This window comes from Capra hircus, chromosome 14 (assembly GCF_001704415.2).
Source record: "Capra hircus breed San Clemente chromosome 14, ASM170441v1, whole genome shotgun sequence".
Taxonomy (NCBI): domain Eukaryota; kingdom Metazoa; phylum Chordata; class Mammalia; order Artiodactyla; family Bovidae; genus Capra; species Capra hircus.
In genome coordinates this window covers 46,694,280-46,708,463 of record NC_030821.1, presented here as the reverse complement: position 1 = coordinate 46,708,463, position 14,184 = coordinate 46,694,280, and positions in this window count along the sequence as shown.

The following is a 14,184-nucleotide window of genomic DNA, read 5'->3' as shown; positions in this document are numbered from 1 at the left end:
TGCCTCTCACGGTTGGGAGGCTGTAAACAATCACATGTGGCCAGACGAACCAGTACAGGCAGGCTAGAAACCTTCAGAGGAGTTCGTAAGTTGAAACACTCTTGTCATGCCCAGGAATTTTTATTGACTTGGAGCGGTAAGTTAACTCCTTCTGCGAGAGAGGTAATGGGGGTCAGTTCAGTGCAGTTGCTCAGCCGTGTCTGACTCTTTGCGACCCCATGAATCACAGCACGCCAGGCCTCCCTGTCCATCACCAGCTCCCGGAGTTCACTCAGATTCATGTCCATCGAGTCAGTGATGCCATCCAGCCATCTTGTCCTCTGCCGTCCCCTTCTTCTCCTGCCCCCAATCCCTCCCAGCATCAAAGTCTTTTCCAATGAGTCAACTCTTCCCATGAGGTGGCCAAAGTAGTGGAGTTTCAGCTTTAGCATCATTCCTTCCAAAGAAATCCCAGGGTTGATCTCCTTCAGAATGGACTGGTTGGATCTCCTTGCAGTCCAAGAGACTCTCAAGAGTCTTCTCCAACACCACACTTCAAAAGCATCACTTCTTCAGTGCTCAGCCTTCTTCACAGTCCAACTCTCACATCCATACATGACTACTGGAAAAACCATAGCCTTGACTAGACGGACCTTAGTCGGCAAAGTAATGTCTCTGCTTTTGAATATACTATCTAGGTTGGTCATAACTTTTCTTCCAAGGAGTAAGAGTCTTTTAATTTCATGGCTGCAATCACCATCTGCAGTGATTTTGGAGCCCCCCCAAATTAAGTCTGACACTGTTTCCACTGTTTCCCCATTTATTTCCCAGGAAGTGATGGGACTGGATGCCATGATCTTTGTTTTCTGAATGTTGAGCTTTAAGCCAACTTTTTCACTCTCCTCTTTCACTTTCATCAAGAGGCTTTTGAGTTCCTCTTCACTCTGCCATAAGGGTGGTGTCATCTGCATATCTGAGGTTATTGATATTTCTCCGGGCAATCTTGATTCCAGCTTGTGTTTCTTCCCGTCCAGCGTTTCTCATGATGTACCCTGCATATAAGTTAAATAAGCAGGGTGACAAGATACAGCCTTGATGTACTCCTTTTCCTTTTGGAACCAGTGTGTTGTTCCATGTCCAGTTCTAACTGTTGCTTCCTGGCCTGCATACAGATTTCTCAAGAGGCAGGTTAGGTGGTCTGGTATTCCCATCTCTTTCAGAATTTTCCACAGTGTATTGTGATCCACACAGTCAAAGGCTTTGGCATAGTCAATGAAGCAGAAATAGATGTTTTCCTGGAACTCTCTTGCTTTTTCCATGATCCAGTGGATGTTGGCAATTTGATCTCTGGTTCCTCTGCCTTTCTAAACCCAGCTTGAACATCTGGAAGTTCACGGTTCACGTATTGCTGGAGCCAGGCTTGGAGAATGTTGAGCATTACTTTACTAGCATGGGAGATGAGTGCAATTGTGAGGTAGTTTGAGCATTCTTTGGCATTGCCTTTCTTTGGGATTGGAATGAAAACTGACCTTTTCCGGTCCTATGGCCACTGCTGAGTTTTCCAAATTTGCTGGCATATTGAATGCAGCACTTTCACAGCATCATCTTTCAGGATTTGAAACAGCTCAACTGGAATTCCATCACCTCCACTAGCTTTGTTCGTAGTGATGCTTTCTAAGGCCTGCTTGACTTCACATTCCAGGATGTCTGGCTCTAGGCGAGTGATCACACCATCGTGATTATCTGGGTCATGAAGATCTTTTTTGTACAGTTCTTCTGTGTATTCTTGCCACCTCTTCTTAATATCTTCTGCTTCTGTTAGGTTCATACCATTTCTGTCCTTTATCGAGCCCATCTTTGCATGAAATGTTCCCTTGGTATCTCTAATTTTCTTGAAGAGATCTCTCGTCTTTCCCATTCTGTTGCTTTCCTCTATTTCTTTGCATTGATTGCTGAAGAAGGCTTTCTTATCTCTTTTTGCTATTCTTTGGAACTCTGCATTCAGATGCTTATATCTTTCCCTTTCTCCTTGGTTTTTTGCTTCTCTTCTTTTCACAGCTATTTGTAAGACCTCCCCAGACAGCCATTTTGCTTTTTTGCATTTCTTTTCCATGGGGATGGTCTTGATCCCTGTCTCCTGTACAATGTCACGAACCTCATTCCATAGTTCATCAGGCACTCTATCTATCACATCTAGTCCCTTAAATCTATTTCTCACTTCCACTGTATAATCATAAGGGATTTGATTTAGGTCATACCTGAATGGTCTAGCGGTTTTCCCTGCTTTCTTCAATTTCTGTCTGAATTTGGTAATAAGCAGTTCATGATCTGAGCCACAGTCAGCTCCAGGTCTTGTTTTTGCTGACTGTATAGAGCTTCTCCCTCTTTTGCTGCAGAGAATATAATCAATCTGATTTCAGTGTTGACCATCTGGTGATGTCCATGTGTAGAGTGTTCTCTTGTGTTGTTGGAAGAGGGTGTTTGCTATGACCAGTGCTTTTTCTTGGCAAAACTCTATTAGTCTTTGCCCTGCTTCATTCCACATTCCAAGGCCAAATTTGCCTGTTACTCCAGGTGTTTCTTGACTTCCTACTTTTGCATTCCAGTCCCCTATAATGAAAAGGACATCTTTTCTGGGTGTTAGTTCTAAAAGGTCTTGTAGGTCTTCATAGAACCGTTCAACTTCAGCTTCTTCAGCATTACTGGTTGGGGCATAGACTTGGATTACTGTGATATTGAATGGTTTGCCTTGGAAACGAACAGAGATCATTCTGTCATTTTTGAGATTGCATCCAAGTACTGCATTTCAGACTCTTTTGTTGACCATGATGGCTACTCCATTTCTTCTGAGGGATTCCTGCCCACAGTAGTAGATATAATGGTCATCTGAGTTAAATTCACCCATTCCAGTCCATTTTAGTTCGCTGATTCCTAGAATGTCGACATTCACTCTTGCCATCTCTTGTTTGACCACTTCCAATTTGCCTTGATTCATGGACCTAACATTCCAGGTTCCTATGCAATATTGCTCTTTGCAGCATTGGACCTTGCTTCTATCACCAGTCACATCCACAGCTGGGTATTGTTTTTGCTTTGGCTCCATCCCTTCATTCTTCCTGGAGTTATTTCTCCACTGATCTCCAGTAGCATATTGGGCACCTACTGACCTGGGCAGTTCCTCTTTCAGTATCCTACCATTTTGCCTTTTCATAGTGTTCATGGGGTTCTCAAGGCAAGAATACTGAAGTGGTTTGCCATTCCCTTCTCCAGTGGACCACATTCTGTCAGACCTCTCCACCATGACCCATCCATTTTGGGTTGCCCTGCGGGCATGGCTTAGTTTCATTGAGTTAGACAAGGCTGTGGTCCTAGTGTGATTAGAATGACTAGTTTTCTGTGAGTATGGTTTCAGTGGGTCTGCCCTCTGATGCCCTCTTACAACATCTACCGTCTTACTTGGGTTTCTCTTACCTTGGGCATGGGGTCAGCCCCCCGTAAAGTCAGAGGTATAGGTGAGAGCATAAAACAATAAAGTAGGCAGACTCTGGTTTTGGGGGTAGATGCTCAGCAACAGGGGGTTTCCTGAGGCTGGATCCCACCTTTGCATATGCCGAAGCCTCCTTCCTCATGACCTTTGCCGTGGGCGGAGTTCCTCACGCTGGCTTCGGGCACTCCTCAGGGACCCCGGACTTCTTATCAATCTGCCTAGGAACTGACTCTCAGAAAGGGACCACTTCTGGAAAGAACTGAGGGTGGGGGCGGGCCATCAAGGCGGGGCTGCGTGAAAGGAGAAGTTCAGGGCCTGATCCTAGGTGGTGCCCAGGCAGGAGTAAGGGAGGAGACCCCAGGTGGGGCCTGATCCCAGGTGGTGCCCAGGCAGGAGTAAGGGAGGAGACCCCAGGTGGGGCCTGATCCCAGGTGGTGCCCAGGCAGGAGTAAGGGAGGAGACCCCAGGTGGTGCCGACCTCCAGGAAAGGGACATGGAGTAGGTGGGAAATCTCCTCCCCCAACCCTCCCTCAGCAGCCTTAGGGGACCCGGTGGCTCCTGAGTCCTCTCTCTGAGGACGTCCTCCTCGTCCCCAAACTGTCACCAGCTTAGCTTTGCACTACATGGGGTTTCATCTTCCTCCTTTCCTGCCTCGCTCCCATTTCCTTCCACTTACTAGCTTCTGTGATCCCAGATTCGCCACATAAGGTGTTAGCTCCAATGCTTTTGCTTCCGGCTCTGTCCTCTAGGGAATCCAGGATAAGACAGAGTGCTTTTGTTGTTTTAAAATGTTAAGCCTTCCAGAAGGCGTGTAACCTCGGTCTTTGTATTCACCACCGGAGACCTAAAATATTTGAGGGTGAAAAGGCAGAAAGTATTATGGATGTGAGAGTTGGACTATAAAGAAAGCTGAGCACCGAAGAATTGATGCTTTGGAACTGTGGTTTAGAAGACTCTTGAGAGTCCCTTGGACTGCAAGGAGATTCAACCAGTCCATCCTAAAGGAGATCAGTCCTGGGTGTTCGTTGGAAGAACTGATGTTGAAGCTGAAACTCCAGTACTTTGGCCACCTGATGCGAAGAGCTGACTCATTTGAAAGGATCCTGACTCTGGGAAATATTGAGGGCAGGAGGAGAAGGGGACGACAGAGGATGAGATGGTTGGATGGCATCACCGACTCAATGGACATGAGTTTGGGTGGACTCCAGGAGTTGGTGATGGACAGGGAGGCCTGGCGTGCTGCGGTTCATGGGGTTGCAAGGAGTTGGACACGACTGAGAAACTGAACTGACTGAACTGAACTGAACTGAACCTCAGGGTTAATATATGCAGGTTAAGGCTTGGTGCAACTTAAAAATTGGTCACTAGATGGCGCGCTGAACACATCCTTTCATGACTGGGCCAGTTGTATGGGGCTCAAAAACTTGACTTTAAAAAATATATACATTCAATTTATTTTAATTGGGAGATAATTACTTTACATTATTGTGATGGTTTTTGCCATATGTCTACATGAGCCAGTCACGGGTATACACGTGTTACCCCGTCCTGAACCCCCTCCCACCTCCCTCCCCACCCTATCATCTGGGTTGTCCCAGAGCACTGGCTTCCGGTGCCCTGTTTGAAGCATCGAATTTGCACTGATTATATATTTTACTTTCTAAATTCAATTATTTTTTCTGATTGAATCCTGTGATAAGAGTTTGAGCTGCAGAGAGTTCCCAGAATGGGAGAAAATAATATAGTGTGGAAATATCTATTGACAGGTGTATTTACTGCCCTTGAAGATGAGTTTGAAAGGACTCATTTTCTTATACTTGATAAAAAAATTACTACTTTTTTAAAAGAAAAATCCTTTTTGAGATGAAATTCACAAGGCATATTTTAAAGACAATAATGGCATTTAGTACACTGACCATTTGTGCAACTACAATGTACATCTAGTTACAAAACTTTTCCATCATTACAAACTAAAACTCTTTTAAGCAGGCTCTCCCCATACTCCCTCACTCCAGCCCCTGGCAACCAACCAATCTGCAGTTTATCCTGATGGATTGATTTATCTGTTTCATACAAATTTCGTACAAATTAAATCATACAATATGTGATCTTTAGTGCCTGATTTCTTTCACTTTGCATAATGTTTTCAAAGTTCATCCACCTTGTGTTATTGATTCATTTTTATGACTGAATAATACTCTATTGTATGAGGATACCACAATTTATTTATTTAGGGTATTTGGGCTATGTCCAACCACTGCTGTGGACTGTGCTCTTTTAAACATTCATGCGCATATATTTGTTTGAGTAATTATTTTCAGTCCTAAGAGTGGAATTCGTGGGTTGTATGGTAATTATATGGTTAACTGTTTGAAGAACTCTCAAACTGTTTTTCACACCAGCTAATATTTCTACCACCAACATTGTTGGAGGATTACAATTTTTTCACATCCTCACCAATGTCCTTTTTTGTTACTAGAATAATCATCCTAGTGGGTGTGAAGTAATCCTTCATTGTGGTTTTGATTTAAATTTCACTAATGACTAATGATGGTAAGCATCTTTTTATGTGTTTATTGGCCACTAGTATATCTCTGGAAAAATATCTATTCAAATCCTTTGACCATTAAAAACAATTTGGAATTGCTTGCCCTTTTGTTATATTTAATCGTTGGCAATACGATATTAAAAAGAAATTGCTTTTCTTCTGTTATTGTTCAGCTCAATCAACTTCATATATGCTTAATCCTTACCATTCACTTGTGTTATTTCATTTTTTTTCCCCCATTTCCCTTGGTATATCAATGTCTTCTTACTGATTTCTAAGAACTCATTTATGACTAAGGATGTCATGCTGTGCAAATGAAATACCATATTTTATTGCCATCAAGTTACTGTGATGTTTTATATTTTGGTTGTGTATTAAAATATAATCAAGTTGTGTTTTTTTAATAAAGGAATCTTTTATATACTCTGGTTACTAGATCCTTATCAGAATATAATTTGTGTGTGTCTTAGGGGCTCAGTTGTGTCTGACTCTTTGCGATCCTGTGGACTGTAGCCTGCCAGGCTTCCTTGTCCATGGAATTCTCCAGGCAAGAATACTGGAGTGGATTGCCATTTCCTTTTCCAGGGTTCTGGTATTATATCCACTGCCAAGTCCAAGGTCTTAAAGATTCACCCTCATGTTTACTTCTAGTATTTTCATGGTTCTGGTTATTATATTTAGTGCATAAGTCACTTATGCATTTCAAGTTAATTTTTGGTGTGAAGTAGAAGTCCAGGTTCATTCTTTGGCCTGCGGATGCCCTGCTGTCCCATTGCCATTCGCTGTTGTCTAGTCGCTAAGTAGTGTCCGACTCTTTCGCAACCCCGCAGACAGAGGAAGACAAACCAGCCAGTAAAAAACAGCCAAGAAATTATCTCAAATGATAAGGGAATGAAAGCTGAATCTTCAAGCAGAGTCTTTCTCTAATCCCAGATAGTTGAGAAGCCACATCCAATTTCCAAAATCCAAATTCATTTTCCTTCTCTGTAAAATGAATAGATTATTTTGGTTTCAATTATCATTATTAAAATTATAATTTCTTATCTGCTCATAGCATAAGCCTTTCCCATGCAGTTACACAATTTGGAGACCATAGTTTTTAATTGTTGCATAAGAGTCTGTGGTTATATAATCACAGTAGGCATTTAGATTAGTCTTTATTTTTAATTATTTTTAGCATACTGTGATGAAGCTAAAGTAGGTATCTATGAGACACCTTCTAGCTCTATAGTGTTGTGGCTTCATGATTCTATGAAATAAATACCACAGATCCTACTTAATTCCATGATTACTAATCCCTAATAGTGGAGAAGGCAATGGCACCCCACTCCAGTACCCTTGCCTGGAAAATCCCATGGCAGAGGACCCTGGTAGGCTGTAGTCCATGGGGTCGCTAGGAATCAGACACAACTGAGCAGCTTCACTTTCACTTTTCACTTTCATGTGTTGGAGAAGGAAATGGCAACCCGCTCCAGTATTCTTGCCTGGAGAATCCCAGGGACGGTGGAGCCTGGTGGGCTGCCATCTATGGGGTCGCACAGAGCTGGACACGACTGAAGTAACTTAGCAGCAGCAGCAGCAATCCCTAATAGTAATGGTTAGAAAACCTCTCTCTCACATATTCTTAGGTTTACCTTGATTTTCATGTCTCAGTTCAGACGTACCATTCCTTGTCCTGTCCTTGTGAAAATGGGTAAGAGTGAATCACCCATTGCTGGTGGAGAGTTGTCTCTTCTGAAACTCACTTCAGCAATTCTCTATTAAACGCCTCTGATCTGATTGTCTATTCTAGGTAGAGTGGGAGTGCCTCCGGTGCTGTATTCTCCAAGATTGTAATTCTGTGAGCTAAAAGCCCCAATGCGGGGGACATGAGAGATGCGGGTTCAATCCCTGGGTCAGGAAGATCCACTAGAGAAGGGCATGGCAACCCATTCCAGTACTCTTGACTGGAAAATCCCATGGAGGAGGACCCTGGTAGGCTGCAGTCCATGGGGTCATACAGCGTTGGACACGACTGAAGCGACTTAGCATGCACACATGACAATAGATTTACCTGTTTTAGTTCAGCCCATAGACAGCAGGCATTTTTCAAATCGTCTTCATTAGGAGATAAAGAAGAAAGCATAACCCAAAAGAAACAGATGTCTTTGTAGACCGCAAATGCCTTCCCCCGTCTGCTTCAGTTGATACTGCCAGCTAAGCAGACAGACCCTGGCTCTTTTCCCAAGGTTCACACTGTTTTAAGCACTCAGAACCAGGTAAAACTCTGTAGACTCATCCACTGTTCCAAGTTCACATCCAAGGCTAAGGTGGCCTGGTTGGTGGGCACCATTTTCCCACCAGCTTCCTTTATACCTGGGAGACATATTGAGGGAGATAACAGGATGGGGTTGATTAAGGCTTCAGATTCTGAACTAAAGAGAACCAGGTTTAAACTCTGAGTCTATCACTAACACCCGTGTGGCTCTCAGCAAGCTCCTGAAGCTCTGTGGCAATCAGTTTTCCTACCTATAAATGAAGAAAGTCAGAGACTTTGTAATGTTGTGAGGAGAGACTTAAACGAGATACTGCCTACAGAGTGCATAAGACTTAGTGTGTATACAGTGTTAGTATGTCTCTTCCCATTTTAAAGCTTTTGTCCTTTGTTATACTCATGCAGTGAGTTTCTTTTCTGTCTGAGGGCTCCCAGGAACTATTAGATTCTGGGCAGAGCTGAGGCACCTCCTGTTTGGCAAGAATTAGTGTCATTGTCAAGCCGTGTCCTGCATGCCTGTGATGATTAAGTATCTCAGTTCAGTTCAGTTCAGTTGCTCAGTCGTGTCCAACTCTTTGCGACCCCATGAATCACAGCACACCAGGCCTCCCTGTCCATCACCAACTCCCGGAGTTCACTCAGACTCACGTCCATCGAGTCAGTGATGCCATCCAGCCGTCTCATCCTCTGGTCATCCCCTTCTCCTCCTGCCCCCAATCCCTCCCAGCATCAAAGTCTTTTCCAATGAGTCAACTCCGCATGAGGTGGCCAAAGTACTGGAGTTTCAGCTATAACATCATTCCTTCCAAAGAAATCCCAGGGTTGATCTCCTTCAGAATGGACTGGTTGGATCTCCTTGCAGTCCAAGGGACTCTCAAGAGTCTTCTCCAACACCACAGTTCAAAAGCATCAATTCTTCAGTGCTCAGCCTTCTTCACAGTCCAACTCTCACATCCATCCATACATGACTACTGGAAAAACCGTAGCCTAGGGGGCTCTAAAGAAGGACTTTCCCAAATCACCATCATTTCACAACAACAAAAAAATAATTTACCCCAAGTGTTGTTGTTTAGTCCCTAAATTGTGTCTGACTCTTTTTTGACCCCATGGACTATAGCCTACCAGGCTTCTTTGTCATGATTCTCCAGACAAGAATACTGGAGTGGGTTGCCATTTCCTTCTCCAGAAGATCTTCCTGACTCAGGAATTGAACCTGTGTCTCTTACGACTCCTGAATTGGGGTTTTTAGCTCACAGAATTACATAGTCTGTGTCTCCTGCATTGGTGGGTGGGTTCTTTACCACTGAGCTCCCAGGAAAGCCCAAACCAAGAGTAGCAGTAACTATTCTCTATTAGGACTAATTCATTAAATATTTATTGAGCGCCTCCTTTCTACTAGAAGATGGGGCTTATGATTTCGTAAAAACTCAAAATGAAAAACCATGATCCCTGATCTGAATACATTTACAATTCAGGGACAGGAGAAAGTCAAGCTCATGCAGAAGGGTGGCAGGGACATTGTTTCCAAGATGTGTGTCTTTGAACTGAGGAGTCCTCATCTCTCTCTCTCTCTCTCTCTCAGCTTTTAGTTGCTAGTGTACCAGCTTTGAATCTGAATCCCAAGACCAAGACCAAATGTGGTAAGAATCTTGTTAGGCCAATGGACAGTGGAGTTCCTAAATGAATGGAAGAGTTTCTAAATTCTGTACTCTTTCAAACTCTCCCTTTTAAACTTCAGTGATAAATGATGACTCACGATGTATACTGTCTGGCCCAAGGTTAGAAACCTTGTAGTCATCCTTAATTTCTTCCTGTCTTTCGTCACCCACATCCAGTTCACAACCCAGTCAACTCAGTTCTAGCAACAAAATGCCTCTTGAATTCTCCCCTGGCATTCTCCCATTACCCTCAGCCTGAGAGCTCGGCTTCTCTTGCTTGGTCTGCTCAATCCACAGGTCCTTCAGCCCATCCTGCACACTGCAAGCCAGGGAGTGTTCCAAGCATCCAGGCTCAGGTGACCACATCGCATCTCTAGATGTGAAACAACTCACAGGTGTGATGCTAAAGCAGCGACAGAGATGCTGAGAAATCACCAGGGTGAAACTTACTAAAGGAAAGCAATCGTGGCTCAGATGGTAAAGCCTCTGCCTACAATGCAGGAGACCCAGGTTCGATCCCTGGGTTGGGAAGATCCTCTGGAGAAGGAAATGGCATCCCACTCCAGTACTCTTGCCTGGAAAATCCCATGGACAGAGGAGCCTGGTAGGCTGCGGTCCATGGGGTCCCAAAGAGTCAGACACGACTGAGCAACTTCACTTCAAAGAGAGAAAAAGCTCACCAGATTCTCAGAACTACAGAGAGGGTTTCAACATTTCCTAGGCTTCAAGGAGTTTAAAGAAAGCCATCCTTTTTTCCTTCTTCTTCTTCTTTTTTTTTTTTGCTGAAGGTTCTTTGATTTGGATCAGATTTTTCCACTATAATTTTTAGTCTGAGGCAGATTAACTACAATCATTGAATGCTTGTTCAAAGGTCTGACCAGTCTCCTTGTCTCATTTGAAAAAAAAAAAAGAAAGAAAAACTAATGAAAATCTGTTTTCAGAAGGGAATGGCTTTATTTTTAAAAAATGTTTTTAAAATGTGAGCCATTTTTAAAGTCTTTATTGAATTTCTTATGATATTACTTCTGTTGTCTTTGTGTTCTGGGTTTTTTTGGTTTTTTTTTTTGTTTTTTTTTTTTTTGGCCTCAAAGCATGTAGCATGTGGATCTTAGCTCCCCTTGGATCGGACCCTTAACCCCTGCACTGGAGGGCAAAGTATTAACCACTGGATCACCAGGGAAGTCCCAAGAATAGCTTTAAACACCACAGTTTCCACACTTACTTGATTTCTACATCACGTTGAAGAAGCCTTTAGCACCTTTGTCAGATTGAGTATAATGAAAATGAAGAGTCTGTATCGAAGTTTACAACTGACAGAATTAAATTGTGTGGAAATATCGCAATTCTTCCGTATAAGTCAAAAGACACCTGAAGAGTTTGATTTCACCTAAAACCTTTAAGTGAACTTTGTCCTTCTGCTCAGGGGTTCAGCCTCCCTTTGGTTCTGTACTAATGAACTGGATCACTGATGTTGGATGGAAGACCCGTAAGAAGTAGAGCATTTTAGAACTGAAAAAGACCAGAGGCTTCGTCTAGCTCAGGCCCCTCGTTTTTGATGAGAACCCAAAGTTGGAACAGTGAGCGACTGCCTCGGGCCACCCAGCTAGTCAGTTTCTCAGATAGCCCCCACTTGTCACCCTCGGCAGACTCCCAGTGCTTGGCCAGTGCACATCGAAAGCAGCTGCAGAAAATAGCTGTCCTGGTGCCAAATTCTTATCTGCTGGTGTCCTTCAGATCGGGTGGGCTGAATGCCAACGGGAAACTCAGAGTCTGTGAATTCTAATCCTGGACAGTTCTGGTCATAGGGTCTTAAATTTCCTTCCAGAGCCGAGGTCCTGGGACAGATCAGAGGAGAGTTGAAAAGCATGAGTGGGTGCATCTGAATCCACGCAGATGGCTGGTGCTGTTTATAACCTCAACATGTTATAATGGCCGTGGAGTCCCTCTACCCATTGCCGTATCCAGCTGTCATGACCATATAGATATATTTTAGAGACCTATTCTCCAAATGAGCTCGATGTGTTGCTTCTTGTGCAAATCAATACCCTGAAGATTTCAAAATTCTGAAAAGGCCAATCCCTTTAGAGGAGAACTAAAACAGAGTCAGAGTTAAAGGCTGAGATTTTTCAGAGTTACAGAAAAATAAGGGGCTCTGAATGGTCAGGGACTTAGCATTTTCTCCTGCATGCTGAGAAAATGACTTTTCTCAGGTGCTTATCTCAGTGTGATGATAATGGTGATAGCAACACTGATACTAATAGATGAACGTTTGTTGATGACCTACAATTCCAGGCACTAAGTGTTTGACATTCACTGTGGCTTTGAACCTTCATAAACAACCCTCTCAGGTAGGTTCTATTATATCTTCATCCTACAAGTGAGGAAATTGAGATTCAGTGATTTTAAGTCACTGGTAAGAGTCCATGCTCTCCACTGCCATACTAGCTGTGAACTTCAGTCTCTTGACCAGAATTGGAACCTCTTCATGGGACGTCTTTCCCCTACCTTGTCTTCCAGCCTCACCTGTCAGCCCTCTGGGAAGCCTTCCACGATGATCCAAGGCTGTGTGTTATACCCTGCCTCCTGAAAGTCCACGTCCCTTCATAGCGCACAGCACCCCATACTTCGCAGATCAGTCCATCTGACTGTTTCTCTTTTCCTTTATGGTTCTTTGAGGCAGGCAACTGTCATTCATTTCATTTTACCCAATGTTGTCCTGGCTCATTGCAGATGACCCCATAAGTGTTTCTTGAATAAATGGATGATGTAGAAACTGACAATAAGTTTCAGTTATCTATTGCTGAGTCATAAACCACCCCCAGTTTAGTAGCTTAAAACAACTCTATTATTAATGCATGCATGCTGAGTTGCTTCAGTAGTGTTTGACTCTGTGTGACCCTATGGACTGTAGCCTGCCAGGCTCCTCTGTCCTTGGGATTTTTCTGGCAAGAATACTGGAGTGGGTTGCCATTTCCTTCTCCAGGGGATCTTCCTGACCTAGGGATCAAACCCATGACTCCTGTGTCTTCTGCATTGCAGGCGGATTTTTTACCTGCTGAACCATCAGGGAAGCCCTTGTTATTATTATCTTTCAAATTCTGTGGATGCGGAATTAGGGCAGGGCACAGTGGGACTGGCTTACTTCTGGTGTCCTTTCTCTGTGGCTCCTTCATTTGCCACAATATGTGCCAGAGTTGCCTCTGCCGGGATCATCGGTCTCACTGACCTTGCTCTCAGCAGGGCTCCTCCATTCTTAGGTGTAGACTCAAGGTTTCTCTCTTTTTCCTGTAGCTTCTCCACGTGGTCCCTTCAGGAAGGTGGTTGGAATTCTCACATGAAAGCTCCAGGATCCCAAATAAGTACAAGCAGAAGTGGCCGGTCCTTAAGGCTCAGGCCTGAAACTGTCAGAGAGTCACTTCTGCCGCCTTCTGTTGATTACAGCAGGTCACTGTACCAGCCCTACACAAGGGGCCTGGTTCATCAGGGACCATCTTTCACCAAAGATACCCCATCATTTAGTGGAACCTAACCCATCCCAATCCAAGCCTCCAAAGAAATGGTGTTGGTTGGAAGAGGGCCTAGGCAGAGAAGGTAGATAGCTGAGCCTATTCCACCACCAGCATTTGAGGTAAAACCTGTAATTAAAGCCCATGAAAGTTAGGGATTTCCAGAGATTTCTGTCTGTGTAAACAGCCAGCCATACAGGGCCTGGTCAGAAACACCTCAGGTGTTCTGTTTAGAACATAACACATAGCCCATGTCCAGCAAGGCAGAGGTCTGAGACAGCATTAGGACTGTGATCTTTCCTCTCCTGACAGCTTCTTCCTTTTCTCTGTATATATTTGGTTTACCCATCTTGAGCCTTCAGGCTCCTGAGACCTTGGTTTGAAGCCCCTCCAGCTCTGCCTGTTGCAATTTTGATTCTCCTTAAGTGGATTTAGCCTGAGGGGTTTCTGCTATTCCTTTTGCACAGATGATATGCTCTCCAACTGCCTGACTCTTAATACAGTTTCTTTAAGGATCAGCCAAGTGCCTTAGAACTCATGTCACTGAGTTTTTTATTTTATGGGATCCTTTCTTTGCATTTGAAGATGCTTGCTTCCAAAGCATTTGATGGCTCAGTGGTAAAGAAGCTGCCTACCAATGCAAGAGATGTGGGTTAGATCCCTGGAAGAAATGGCAACCTACTTAAGTATTCTTGCTTGGAAAATCCCACAGACAGAGGGGCCTGGTGGGCTACAGCCCATGGGTCACAAAG